The sequence below is a fragment of the Salvia miltiorrhiza genome, chromosome 5, assembly GCF_028751815.1.
Source record: "Salvia miltiorrhiza cultivar Shanhuang (shh) chromosome 5, IMPLAD_Smil_shh, whole genome shotgun sequence".
Taxonomy (NCBI): Eukaryota; Viridiplantae; Streptophyta; class Magnoliopsida; order Lamiales; family Lamiaceae; genus Salvia; species Salvia miltiorrhiza.
Window position 1 is genome coordinate 53,885,330 of NC_080391.1, and position 11,365 is coordinate 53,896,694.

An 11,365-nucleotide genomic window follows, 5' to 3' on the forward strand; every position below is an offset into this window, starting at 1 on the left:
ATGCATAGTATGTTCATAACCTTGTACATTTAAGAGTTTTACGTCTACTTACGTATAAGAAGACTCACACTTTCCCTTATCTATTAAAGAGGGTTACGTCCAGGCATATTCCGATAGTTAGGAAAGCTCCGCGTTTGACCCAGCAGAGACTACCCGGGCATATCGGGATTTTAGTATAGCTTTTGACGATGACATAAGAATTGTTATAGCTCAGTATACACGCCTTTGGACTGTTGCCCATGTCTTTGGGACTACAAGCTATATAAGAAAATATGGTTCGACTGTCTGTATGTAGACCTTGGGGAATAAGAGTCTAGTTCAATAGGACTAGAACCTTAAGTTTGAGCTTTAAGCTGCCACTACGAACTCAAGTTTCGTTATGTATAGTATGTCCACGACTTCTCAAGTTCGGGACAATGTTTCCCGTGTGACTGGGAAGTGATGATGTTGGACCTGGCCAGTCCACATGATCCAAATCTCAGTAGACGTCTTTTGGGTTGAAAACCTATATGTTTCAACTTTCGGTTGAAAAGCCAGACGGGTTCTTACTCGATGTCATTTTGTTCGACCTTGTAGTTAATCATTTCATACCCTCTGGTCATTCTTTTGAATCTCTTGAACAATTTCTACAACACCTTGCTTTGATGTTGTGTTGATTTTGAGCCTTGCAACTCGTGAGTTGTCATAGTAGATTCCCTTTATCGATAAGACTAAGAAGTATTAGTCTACTGACCTAGTATACCACCCAAACTATAGCTTTGTATAGTTGTCTCTCATTGTGTTTAAATTAGTTGAGATTAGTCTTTGTCCTATGAATATTATCGACCACTCATTATGATAGAAATTCAGAATCCAAATTGAGACCGTAATATAGAGTTTGCGTACATGAACGACTTTCTGTGTTGCATTCCAATTGACTGAATTTGCAGATTTTGGTTGAAGGCCAAAAGAAAAGCGATGACTCAAGAAGAGCTGTCAGACTTGTCTTAGAAGATTTTCAGACGGGGGTATATGACAATTATATTTCTAATAGCCGTTATAAGAGGAAAGGAAAAGAAGTGTTTAATCCAAAGCAAAACAGGATGGGATATGACCAAGTATGACCATATTTTCTGCAGCATGTCCGTTAGGCCCCACAGTAGGTGGACATAGAAGAAAAGATGATAGACAAGTTTCACTCCGGCCTAAGGTACTCGACAATTATACTGAGTTTATGAACTCTGAATTGTTCAGCCAAGCTCTGGACGCCGAGGTAGTAGGCCTGAGATTTGCTCGACCCAAACTCAACTCAGGAAGCAAATGATCAAGGATGAAGGCAAGACTACTATGATAGTCGAAATGGCAAGAGGCCTTGGTAGGAAACATAGTGCCCAAAGGCAAGGACAAGGACATCAAACAAACATAGGACCTGCTAAGGATAAGTAGGGCCAGCCTGGGGTACCTCCATGGCCGAAGTTTTCCAAGTCATATTATGATATATGTTTGGATAATAGTAATACATGTTTTAAATATGGTCAGAAGGGCCATTTTGCTAAAGATTTCCAAGCGAGGCCACAAGGAGGGATGTGAAGATCGAATCAACCGGGTCAAGCACAACCATTTAGGGTCATTCTAGGCCAACAACTACTCTATCCACCACAACCCCCTTAAGTTAGAACCTATGCCCCGCACAAGAATAAATAAGGAAGCAAACAAGGAAACCTAATAAGTATGGGCACGCTACTCAACACACCTGTTATACTTCTGTTCGATACGGGTGCCTCGCATTCTTTCTCTGCAAGTGCATGTGCAAATACCCTAAAACTCATACCTGAAAAGGGCTAATCTGGACATGAGAAATTCTTTACCCATAGGAGGGGCGACGATAGAAACACATGCTTACTCAAACCAAGAGGTAAACATAGGATCATTTAAGGTCATAGTAAACAACTTGCAGTTTATACAATATAGGACATTGATGTAATCCTAGGGATTGACTGGTTAGCTAAGAACTACGCCACAGTTTTATGCAAGGAGCGGAAGATTAATTGCTTTTAACTTTTCGGGGATGGATGCTTTGAGATAAACCTGGGGAACAGGATACCAATTATTTCAGCCTTACAAGCGAGGAAGATGATGAACAAGATAGACTGCCAAGCTTTCCTGGTATACCTGATCGGAGGAGTTGAGACCAAAGGGATAATTGAAGACGTAGAGATTGTACGGGAATTCTGAGATATTTTTTAGAAAATTTACCAGGGCTGACACTCGATAGACAAGTAGAATTTACCATCGATTTTGAACCAGGATCAGCACCGGTATCCAAGGCACCTTATAGGATGGCTCCAAGGGAATTGGAGGAGCTAAAGATCCAATTACAGGAATTATTGGACCTAGGTTTTATCAAACCTAGTGTATCCCATGGAAAGCGCCTGTGTTATTTGTCAAGAAGAAAGAAAGCACCTTGAGGATTATTTATTCGACCAACTCAAAGGCGTGAGTGTAATCTTTAAGATCGATTTGAAGTTTGGGTATCATCAGTTAAAAGTTAGACATGAAGATATACCCAAAACGGCTTTTCGAATAAGATATGATCACTACGAATTCGTAGTTGTGCCGTTCGGATTAATAAACGCGCCAGTGGTGTTCATGGACCTCATGAACAGAGCATTCTATCCTTACTTGGATAAGTCCATCTTGGTATTCAAAGACGATATCCTTATCTACTCCAAGATTAAGAAGAATATAAGAAACATTGAGAATCGCGTTGCAAACACTAAGGGGTGAATGTCTTTATATCAAATTCACTAAATGTGAGATTTGGCTTAAGGTCAGAAGGTATCAAGGTTGAAGCAGTACAAGGATGGAGGTCACCAACAACTCCAAATGAGATAAGAAGTTTCTTAGGATTAGCTGGCTACTATCGAAGATTCATTGAAGGATTTTCAAAAATAGCAAGACCAATGACGCAGTTACTTGGGAAAGGAATCAAGTATACTTGGACTGATGAGTGCGAGAGAAGTTTTCAGCAGCTCAAGGACATGTTAACTACTGCACCAGTGCTAGCAGTTCCAGAACCAGACAGGGAATATGTGATCTACACGGATGCGTCGAAAAATGGACTAGGTTGTGTGTTAATGCAAGAGGGAAAGGTGATAACATATGCATCGCGACAACTTAGACCACATGAACTGAATTATCCAACCCATGATTTAGAATTAACTGCAATGGTGCATGCACTGAAAATATGGAGACATCACCTATACGGAGTTAGGTGTGAGATATTCACCGATCATAAAAGCTTGAAATATTTTTTTTCAAGCAAAGGGATCTGAACATGAGACTAAGAATATGGCTCGAACTAGTAAAGGATTATGATTGTGGTATTAACTACCACCCAGGCAAGGCCAATGTAGTAGCCGATGCATTGAGTCCTAAAGTCTCGTCTAAGTTAGGATACTTTCTCACGAGGGAAGATGAACTCATTAAAAACTTTGACAAGATGAGGATAGAAGTGATTAAACCACCTAATACAATAGCGAGTGTTATTGCGACAATACCCAGTTTGAGAAAAATGGTGGTAGAAGCAAAAAGGAAGGACGAAAAGATGGAGAAGCTACGAGGAAGAATAAGGATAAGAAGTTTCAAGAATTACAACGACGAATCTGATAATACTATCTTCTTTGAAGGGAAGATATGCATGTCCATGACAATGAACTTAAGAATAAGATAAAGCCATGACACCCATATACTGTCACCAGGAAGTACTAAGATGTATTAAGATCTAGAAAAATTCTAGTTAGGAGGAATGAAACGAGATGTAACCTCATTTGTTGAAATATGTCTTGCGTGCTATCAAGTGAAGGTTTTACAACATATCACATTGTTACTTTGAGTCTTCGAGCTCATAAAGTCAAGCTTAATGTCGTGTTTGGGACAAACTGAGCCCTTAACGAACCAATGAATTTCGTTGTCGAGATGGATTTTTTTCGAATCCATCATACTTAAGCAAAGGTTGTCACGAAAGGGGGCAGTCAATGCCCACATGACTCGAGATTCCTTCGATGAATGAATAAAAGTTTATAACAGCGTTTTAGGCTGACTGCCTACATGCTCGAAATGGTTGGTCTCCTTACAAACTGTTTAAGTTGCCTTAAGAATGCTCTAGAGATATTAGTCATTATAGTTCCGCTTAAACGACATAGAAATTATTAATAAGGTATGTTGAGGACGACCGAGCTAAACCGGGGTGAAAGCTGAGAACATGTTTTTGCCACTCATTGTGAGACATATAATACCAGTTATCAATCGACTATCGATAGATTGGCAAATGAGGCGTTATACCTGAGGAAATATAGATCACCACTTTGTTGGGATGAAATGGCGAGATGATTGAGATCGTCCGTCAAATCAAAAAAAGGAATCAAGGAGGCCCAGGATAGACAGAAGTCATATGCTGACAAGCGCCGAAAGGACCTATAGTTTGAGGATGTAAAGAAAATTTTTCTGAAGGTTTCTCCATCAAGATGAATCGTTAGATTCGGTGTAAAGGGTAAACCTAAACCCCGTTTTATAGGCTCATACGAGATTGTAGAAAGGATAGACCCAATAACTTACTGGTTGGCGTTAGCGCTAAGCTTTGAGAATGTGCGTAATGTATCCCATGTGTCGCAAATAGAGAAGTATGTTTACGATTCAAAGCATATGATCCATAAGAACAACATTATTATTAGTCAATATTTGAGTTACGAAGGAATATCCAAATCTATCTTAGATCGGGAAGTTCAGGTACTAAGGACTAAGTCAATACCGATAGTAAGGGACCTATGAATATATCATGGTCAATAATAGACTACCGTCTAATAGGAAAGTGAAGTACTCAGAGTTATTTTCTGAGGTACAAATTTCGGGACGAAATTTATGTTAAGGGGATAGTATGTAATGCCCCGACTTTTTATTAAAGATTATAGACTTTTAATTATTGATTTAAGGATTTCTTATGGTAATTAGGGTTCAGCATCCATTAATAAAATATGGACTTATGTGAATTTGATGATTACATACGTGATAATTTATTTTTATTTTTATTTCAACGGATGATGCACTCAAAATATATTTTGAGTCCATTAAGAGAATGATGGAGCTCAAAGATTTATTTTGAGTTTTCAAATCGAAAAAAAAATTATGTATTTATTTATTTTTACCGAGAAATTTAGGAATGATGAGTTATAAAAATTTTCCATCAATATTTTTCTCAAATTATTTTCCTATGATGTATTTATAAATTGAGAGAGTGCACTAATGTTAGTGCTATTTATTCTAATTTTGATCACAAGAGTTTTATGCTCTAGCATTTTATTAATTGATGATTAGTCTTACATATATTTTTTTTCTTACACATGGGTTATTACTACACCACATTTTTATATTTACTTAATGTAACACCCCATTATCCTCCACTAATATTTTCTTTTCCCTACCACTAATCTTTTTCCCTACCATCACTAATATTTTCTTTTCCCTACCACTAATCTTTTTCCCTACCACTACTCCTACCTCTCCACCACACTACTCCTTTTTCCCCACCACTACATTCTTTCTCCCACTCTCACAACTTTTCTCCCACCATTATCACACTCCATAGAAGCCTTTGAAGCCCCAAGAGAAGTAGCAAAGCAAGGGAGAGTGTGGGAAAACTGTAGAGTGAAGGTTGTGCTTCGAGGGTGAGTTTTTCTTTGCTTTTTCTCAACTGAAAATGCTTTATGGCCATGGATTTTTACACATTTGTGTGCTATATTATGTGAGGATATGTTTTATGATTTTGGATGATTATTTTGGTAGAGTTTATTGGGTGAAAAACCGTGCATGAGGTAAGGCAGCGAATCTGCCATAAGCACACTGCTCGACAGTGTTTTGCAAGGCGATTCCAGCCATCCAAACGGTTCCCAAAAATTCCCAAATTAATTGTGTATCATCTTTCATATGTTTTCTATACTTTGGTAAAATTTCAGAAGGTTTGGAGCTCTTATGATTTATTTATGAATTTGTAAACATCACTGCCCATCTGGAATACATTTTTGGTAAACAATCTTTGGGAGGCCATAAGTAAAGTTTCAAACGGTGAAAACCTTTGAAACTTGAATATGTCACTCTAGACTCCCGTATCTTTCTTTTGACATCGGTCTCACCATTTTTGAGTTAGGGAAACAACCGGTATAAATTCTTGAAATCTAGTTCTTATTCCTTGTACCATCCAGTAGATTTTACAAACCTACGACTTTGAGGTGGCAAAGGCCGACTTAAATCTTTGATTCTCAAGCCTATCTTTCTACTGAATATTCACTGACATGTTGGGAACTTACTTGTTCAGTTTTAGAATTTTTGGTGAAGCCTAAAGTGGTTTTTCCGATTTATGTTCTAAATCTGCCAAACTTGAACTCGTTTTGTGCACTGAACTTTAGACAGTCATATCTTCTAAACCATGAATGTTCTTGGAGTAAATCCAACTGTAGAGTGTTATGATCTCTCCCTAGTTTCCAGATTGACCCTTGGGGTTCCCAGTGGAGTTTTGTAAAGGGAGATATGAATTTTTAAAGAAAGCCCACTGACTTGGTTGTAATCTGGAAATCTGAAATTTTCAGATTTTTGCTTGTTAAATACCCATCTTTGAGAGGGCATATCTTGCTCGTTTGAATTTTTTTTCATTCGATTCAAATTGGAGAATGATCCTTGAAATGTCTAGTTTCCAGAATGTCTTTTGGAGCCTCATTTGGAGATCCGAGGCAGATTTGATGTCTGTTGCAAAACAACCTCTTAAGAGCTCAAGTTGTTGAATTATTTTCTATGTATCAAAGTTTATTTTAAAGGATGTTTCATGAAAGATTTAGTATATGTGCGTAACGAGTTTGGGACTATTTATTTTAAATGAGGTCCGTTCTTTTATTTAAATTATGATGGACTTTTAATGAATATTTTTGGGATTAAACTCTTATTTCTTGATTTATATAAATTATTTTTTTAAGGACTTATAAATATGAATTTCTTAGGCCTACTGACCTACTGTGATCGACGGTTTGTCGATGTCTAATAGCTTTGAAAATTTTATAGCAAGTCCCTACATGAGTCTTGAGTACCCTGGTAAAATTTCAAGCCATTCCAACTTCGTTTGATACTTCTTTAAAATGCAAAACCTAAACTGCACATTACTACCGAGAATTTCAGAGAAGAGAGGAAAGAGTCATTCATTTCAGTAGCTTCCTGTGTGATCTAGATTTCCAAAATTTTATGGTATTAACCTTATTGTGTTAGCTAGATATACACCAAAGTTGAGCCCAGTTTGACAACGTTTACTATTTTTCAAAAATCCAAGTTTTCGATGGTTCAAAACTGCCGAACATGGTAGATCGTGGTAAACACGTCATATCTCTCAAACCACTTGGAGTTTTCGACTCTAATTTTTTTTTATATGAAACTAGACTCGAAGATCTTTCTTTCGGTATGAGTCTCGAGTCCAGGAGATGTCGGAGTCAGAACGGATTAAATTTTGAAGTTGAGTCAGTGTAAAAACAGAGCATGTTTTGATGATGTTTGATTGTGATTCTTATGTGCCTTATGTGTTTGTGTTGCCTATGTGTTTGAATGAGATTAGACGAGGTATGATTGATTTTTTATTGTCTTTAATGTAACGAATTATGGATGCTAGAACCCTAAAACATTAAAAGATACCCTAGGCACGTAGAATTAGACTTTGTCTTATGACAATTTCTTCACGAACTTATCGACTCTTCATCAATGAAGGTCCGGGCGACAGAAAGTGAAGCCGAAGAAGAAACGACTCCACGCCAGCTTTAAGAACAATTGAGGTGGGCATTATTTTATTATTACGTATATAGAGATCCCCTGCGTGACGTAGGTCTCATATGCGAATATATATGCATGATATGTTTTGACTATTTATTCAGTTCTTATGAAATGCTTATATGTTTAATGCCCTTTATGAAAATGAAAATGTTACGAAAATGAAATGTTTATGAAATGATTGACTGCCAAAATGTTTATGTTTTTATATGTATCCTATCTGTGTTGGTTCGCCAACTTTAAAGGAAATCCAATTGGGATCCTATGCTAGACAAAGGTCGCTAGCTAGGGTTAACGTGTACACTCATGGAGACCGCGAGTCGCTTGCGACCGGTCTTGGCGTCCGTGGTAAGGAGGCCTCCTTCCCGACGCGTGACAGAAAGGACAGATATGGATCATATAGACTGAAAATGGGATGCGCATCCACCTTTATGAAAATGAATGAAATGTTTTAGTAAGCGCAGGTCATTCAAGAAAACCCTTGTGTGTTACTGTTGGCAGTTCAATTTATATATGTATGCATGTTGTATTTTCGGCTTATGTCACTGAGTATTTTTATACTCAGCCCTGCATGTATTTCTAAATGTGCAGGTTGAGCAGGCGATGGAATGGATCGGTGTTGAGCGGATTTCCCTTTTGATGTTTATGTAATGAAACCTTGAGTATGCATCTCCATATGCATAACTCACACGTTTTTTTTCGCTGCAAACACTCTGACTTATTTATCATTTCTACTTGAACTTATTACTACTTCATTTTAATTAACTTTCAGTTGGGGTCTAGTCGTTATGGCAGTCTCATTTGTGAATTACCCAAGTGGTTATATATATATACCACTAGTTTGTTATTAATGTTGGTTACTTAGTAAATCCCCTTTAATTTCCGTTTCTTATTGTTCACCCCAAGTCATAACCCCGGTTAACCCGTCATTGGGATAGTGGGCTGTGACAACTATACCTCACCACATGCAGGTTTCCAAACACTTACTGTTCTACAAGGAATAGGCAAATCGAGTGTTCAATACACGGATTCTCATAGCTTAGTTGTCCCATTGAACCAAGTTCTTAGGATCCTCCAGTCATCATGGTTGGGTTTCCACTATGATCATCCTTAAGATGTGGATTTCAAACCCATTCTCCCTAACAGCCTATACATCTGATCTCGATGTATACTTTTAGTCAATGGATCTGCTATATTATCAATTGATCTTATATAGTCAATTGTGATAACTCCACTCGTAATCAGATGTCTCACGGTATTATGACGTCGACGAATATGTCTCGACTTACCGTTATACAAATTATTTTGTGCTCGTCCGATAGCAGCTTGACTATCACAATGAATTATCACGGACGACACAGGTTTCGACCAACATGGAATATCCTCGAGGAAGTTTCTAAGCCACTCGGCTTCTTCACCAGCTTTATCCAAAGCTATAAATTCAGATTCCATGGTCGATCTAGCAATACAAGTTTGTTTCTTGGATTTCCAAGACACAGCACCACCCCCCACAGTGAACACATAACCGCTCGTTGAGAACGAGTCTTTTGCGTTAGATATCCAATTGGCATCACAGTACCCTTCAAGTACAGGGGGCTCCCTAGTATAATGAAGTGCATAGTTCTTAGTATATTTCAAATATCTCAAAACTCTTTCAAGAGCTTTCCAATGTTCATTACTAGGATTGGCTGTAAAGCTGCTCAACTTGTTGACCGAGCATGCTATATCGGGACGAGTGCGATTTATTAGATACATCAAGCTCCCAATAATCTTAGCATATTCTGTTGCATTAACAGGTTCTCCCTTATGCACATTCAAATGTACACTAGGTTCTAATGGCGTCTTAGCTATTGAAATTGTCAAAAGCATTGAACTTCTTTAACACTTTCTCAACATAGTGAGATTGTGTTATAGCAATACCATCAGGCTTTCTTAGAATTTTAATTCCAAGAATAACGTCAGCTAAGCCCATATCTTTCATGCTAAAGTTTTTACTTAGCATGTTTTTCGTTTCTTGAATCACTCGGGAATTACTTCCCATGATGAGCATGTCATCTACATAAAGACAAACAATAACATAGCTGTTATTAGAATTCTTAATGTAAGCACACTTGTCACACTCATTCATTCTAAATCCATTTGACAACATAACACCGTCAAATTTCAAATGCCATTTGCATACTTTGTGCTCTTGCCCAGGTACTACAAACCCTTCAGGTTGCTTCATATAAATTTCATCTTCCAATTCGCCGTACAAGAACGCAGTTTTCACATCTATTTGGTGAATCTAGAGATTGTGCAAAGCAGCAATAGCGAGAAGCATCCTAATGGATGTCAACCTAGTCACAGGCGAGTAGGTATCGAAGAAATCGTACTCTTCTTTATGCCTGAAACCTTGAACGACAAATCGGGCTTTGTACTTATCTATAGTACCATCAGATTTGTAATTCTTATTTAAGATCCATTTGTACTTCTTCTTTACTAATTTTCTAAATAATATTTATTTTTTAAGTTAGGTGATCAAGTAATCTGTTGTAGTGTTAGCATTTAGTTAGGTTGCTAAACATCATTATTGTTATTTTATATACTAGATATAGATGTCCATGATATATATTTTTCTGTCCAAAATTTAACACCGGCAAGTGTAAACAAGTTAAGTGGATGCATGAATTTCACAATGAGAAGATTAGGGATGGCAGTGGATCTTGGACCCGGTCCAGATCCGTGGATCCAAATCCGTTTTTACGGATCTGGATCTCAATTTTTTGGACCCGACGAATCTGGATCTGGATCTGGATCTCAGTTTTGAAAACAGATCTGGATCTGGATCTTGAAATTTTAGATCCGGATCCGGATCCGGCCCAGATCCGACCCGTGGATCCGTTTTATTTTATATATATATTTTATATTTTATATTTAGTTTACTAATAATATTAACTAAATTAAAAATAATAAATAAATTATATTCAAAAGAATAAAAACTAAAAGTAATTAGATAAAAGTATTTTGTGTTATATTTTTCATGATGGAAATTAGATGTTGATTTTGTGATTTTTTTTAATTTAATTTAAAAATAGTAGATCCATGGATCTGGACCCGTGGACCCGCGGATCTGACGGATTTGGATCTGGATCCAAAATTTTCAGATCCACGGATCTGGATCTAGATTTGGATCTAGTATATAAAAACGGATCTGGATCTGGTATTGGCCAGACCCGGTCCAGATCCGGCCCGTTGCCATCCCTAGAGAAGATTTACATTTAAGTAATTCCTTATTGATTTAATTATATTAATTATGTTCGTATAAGTATTATACTTGTTGTACGCAATATTACTTACCAATATAGTGTCTTGTTTTTGTTTATTGGAGTTCGGAAGGTTTTTTAGGACAATAATGAGTAAGTAATGCAATTGTAACATAATTTTCGATCGATTTTAATTAATGTTCTATTTTTACAAATTTAAAAATTTAATTTTCAATTCATTTTAATTTTCAATAAGCACGAAACTCTTAAAATGGACCGCGAAA

The 11,365-nt window shown here is 37.2% G+C and overlaps 1 long non-coding RNA gene across 1 annotated transcript; it reads left to right on the forward strand.

The window, feature by feature from the left end:
- The first annotated feature begins 5,196 nt into the window (after positions 1-5,196).
- On the forward strand, positions 5,197-8,597 carry LOC131025068 (uncharacterized). The gene is made up of 3 exons (XR_009102082.1): positions 5,197-5,702; positions 7,777-7,841; positions 8,428-8,597. It is a non-coding gene; the product is annotated as an uncharacterized LOC131025068 (long non-coding RNA).
- The last annotated feature ends 2,768 nt before the right edge of the window (positions 8,598-11,365 follow it).